Raw genomic sequence first — 3,958 nt, 5'->3', positions numbered from 1 at the left:
CCCCCTGATTTTCAGGGGGCCCCGCGTCCCCTAATGCCCAATTAACGAAACCCACGTCAGCCTAGGCCCGTAAAACGCCCGTAAAGTGCTTGTGTATGTAGCATTGCTCGATCCCCGTCCCAGCACGTAATTCCTTGCAGTTGCAGCACACACAAGTGGGAGAAAATACGCCGTACCTTGATCTCGGCCGCCCATGCAGCCTGATGAAGCTGACTTCATCATGGTCCGACGTCCCACCGGAACTCCTCGGCCTCATCACTGGCATGATCCCAGCATCAGCATGGTCCCAACTCCCAAGCACCACCGATCTCACGCGCTGTCGAGCCGTCTGTCACTAGTGGCATTGGGCTCTTACGCCATCAAGGCCCACCGACATGCCAACCAACTCCCTTGGATCCTCGTCTCGAACGGCAAGGTTCTTACTAGAACATCCGAGCAAGATGGGCACCACATCCCCTCCATCCTCGCCGATGTGATCTGCATCGGCTGAACTGATGGCTGGCTCGCCGTCAAGTGCACTGATGCCGACAAGAGACAGACCTATCTCTTGCACGGCCCCTTCTTCAGAATAACTGTGCCTTCTCGGGCTAGACGCCGTCATTGGAAATATCCCGGAGTGATTTGAGAGGTGCTCGTACGGCTGACTCCAAATGACCTTTGTCGTCTTCATGACCAACACCGTAAACTACCCAATCATTTTTATTCACCCGCGAAAGGTGTTTGGTTGCCCGAGCCATATAGTCGGCATTGCATTCTTTGTAGACATTGTCTATGGAATCTCTCAGGCTGAGGACCTCATTACCCTCCGAGTCGACTTTGATGGTAATGGGGTACCCATGGTCACCAATATTAAGCGCATCATTCTGACATCCAATGGTACGCATCTTGTCTGCTACTAACTCGTTGGTTGGCTTGCAACTCTATCCCCAGTAGCAAGCCTCAAAAACAAAAAGAGAGCACACGAAGAAAGAAAAGAGCATCCAAGTGCCAGAAAAGCAAACACATTAACAAAGCACGACAACAAAAATAGACATATCATCAAATAACTGAGGTCGACGAAGTTTATGCCATGAGTTCGATTGAGAGTTTGCCATGTATGCAAACCTTTGGGTAAGCTCATCATCCTTTCAAGTGCTCTCAAATATCGTATCTGTGTTGCCTACTACAATAGCATCAGGCATGTGGTGTTCCTTTGAAAGTAAGAAAGCAATAGTTCCATTAGCAGATTTAGCAGAGCAATCCGATAACCCACATAACTTAATCACACAACTAGGCCTCATGAAGCAAATGAATCTAATTCATGAATCCACCGCACACAAGTCTTGAATTCAAATATATGAGAACAGGAAGCAAAACGAACCTACGAAGTTGCCACAATAGTTCTACCTGGCAGCAAATTAACTCAGCAAAGTGATGTGGGAGCATACTTATATGTAACAATGACCTTGGCCCTGGGAGACACTCTCGGCAGAGCTAATAGCTTGGTAAGAACCATGCTGCGGTCTATTTGGCCCTTCCACTCTAATTTCACTTCTTCCAAAGCAGGTGCCCAGCTCAGTAGCTTTGCCACGAAATCGACTTCGTAGTCCCGACCCCTAAATTCATTCACACTAGCTGTTACGAGATGGTCCATTTGCATTTGCAGGGTAAGCTCTTGAATGCTAGCCTTATCCTGATCCCATGTTCTCGAAGGGTAACTCTGCATATATTTTTTCTCACAACCGATTAGGTAGCGTAAAGTCAACGAACATGGATTGGATGATCGAGGGAGGGAGAGGATTTACTGGAGGCATACATACCAACATCCCAAGGTTCTTCAAGTTGGGGGCATTCTGAAATAAGGAACACGCGGTCAAGACTTGCCTCTGGTCCGAAAAGCATATCACAAGAGAAATATCCTCTAGGCGAGTAAACACGACAAGGAGCTTCGTAACTATGCACCCCATTGATAGATACTGCAAAAAGAAAAGAAAAAAAGGAAATGGCAACACAGATTAGTTAGAAGGCAGAAGAAGGCCATAGTAATGTTGGAGCAAATAATAGCTCACCTTCATGAAAAAACCACCAACTATAAGCATTTCGATGTCACTCAGGCTTCCCAATGACTTCTTGATATGGCTTTCCTTGTCATGCGCAATTGGAACAAATTGATATGATTTAGCTTTGAGATCAAGAGACAGAACGGCCTCCTCCAGATTAGGGGCATCTAAATTAATGTCTTCAAAGTACCCATCAACAAGAAGATCTTCCAGTGTAGGAGATTGAATGTTTAGACATTGATGCCCTCAAAAGAAGTTAATCTCAAATAAGTCAGTTCGAGATCAGATTTTGGATATCCCTGTCTGTGGAGGAGAAAAAGCTCAGGATGAGGTAAGTTAGGCTCTTGAAACCTTGGAATACCCGGGGCAAACTGATAATGCAGTTTTTCAGTTGCAGAGACTTCAGATCGCCGAGAGAAAAGAGGCATGAGGGAATCCTATACATTGGCCCTGAGTTCAACTTGATTATAACTGATCTTGGTGATCTTCTTGACAGCATGAGCATCCACCTACCGAACTCATCATGGTAATTTTTGCTACCTGAAATATGACACCCTTCTATAGTTCCTTTGTGGAGTGATAGCACCATATCGACCAACGTAACAAACTTGGTTCGTGCAAAATTTCCATCACGCAGAGATATTTTGGCATATTAGCCCATGCATCCCTCCAAGTACTTGATAAGGTGCAAGTCCTAACTGCTTCTTCGACATTCAAAAGGGAGAGGATGTTGCCCTTTATCTCTGGCGGTAGGCTGCTCAGTCTATCTAAACTCACAACACATATACCTTCCGCCCTGGCCTTTTTACAGGTACTCATTGCTTCAGAATCTTAAACTTTCCTAGCATTTCCAGAAGACAGGGAGTCTAAATTAGTGTGCAGTCTACCACATATCACTAAAAATACAATACATGCAGAAACTAAATGGTACACTAAGTAAGTTGCTTGTTCATAGCAAAAAAGAAAACAAGCAACAAAGGAGATATGGCAGTTTAGGGAAACAAGTCCGCTATGTTTCTATGAACATAACTGAACTCAACTCCTGCGTTGGGTTGGTAAAGAGAAAAGCTTTCATTATCATTTGACATGTGTTACAAGACCCTAATTTGGTATCTTGAGGAGCGAACATGTGCCACGCAGAAAGTTGAAAGGGATTTTCTTTTTTTTTAATAAATGTGCGGTCATTTTAAGAATAAATTTTTTAAATTTGGAAGAAAGAAAACCTTGCATTGCAAAATATGGACAGGACAAACAATATAGGGTATATAAGTGAGAGGCTATCAACTTTACTTCAGGACAGAGTCAATTTGCACCTGAACAAAGCTTTCGGTTCTTAACCTAGATGTGGACTTGCACCCAAATTATTCACGAGCAACATGTTTAGTTCCAACATTAACTATAAGCATGATGGACATGTACTAAACTGGATTCAGTTAAGCAATTTAATCTAAACAAGCATGTGAACAACTGAGTAACAAACAATCTTGCTAGTCGTTAATACTCACAGAGCAATCAGATAACCCACATAACTTAATCACCAGAGCAATTGAACCTAATTCATCAACCCACCGCACACAAGTATCATATATATGAGAACAGGAAACAAAACGAACCTACGGAGTGGCTCGGTTGCTGCAGGAGCGCCGGAGAACGGGGGAAGGCGACGCCGCTCGCCAGCTCCCACCTGGGGCCTAGAGGCTTGCGCACCGGCGCTGCCGCCGAACCGGAGCGCAGGGTCCGGAGGGGCGAGGATCGAAGGCACGACGCCACACCGGATGCCTCCGCCGCCCCGCCGCGGGTCGGCGCGGCCGTGCCGTGTCTAGGGTTCAAAATGGTGTGCGACTCGTGGTCTCTCTGCGCTGCAGGGCTGGGGATTTCAGAATTGGGCTTATGGAGAGACTGGGCCATATACTGGGTTG

The 3,958-nt window shown here is 45.7% G+C and overlaps 1 pseudogene; it reads right to left on the bottom strand.

Moving 5' to 3' along the window:
- Positions 1–1,268: 1,268 nt before the first annotated feature.
- LOC119273624 lies at positions 1,269–2,860 on the bottom strand (annotated as a pseudogene).
- Between the last annotated feature and the right edge of the window lie 1,098 nt (positions 2,861–3,958).

This window comes from Triticum dicoccoides, chromosome 3A, assembly GCF_002162155.2.
Source record: "Triticum dicoccoides isolate Atlit2015 ecotype Zavitan chromosome 3A, WEW_v2.0, whole genome shotgun sequence".
Classification (NCBI taxonomy): Eukaryota; Viridiplantae; Streptophyta; class Magnoliopsida; order Poales; family Poaceae; genus Triticum; species Triticum dicoccoides.
Note: the sequence above shows the minus strand (reverse complement) of the source record. Positions and strands in the feature narration are given on the sequence as shown.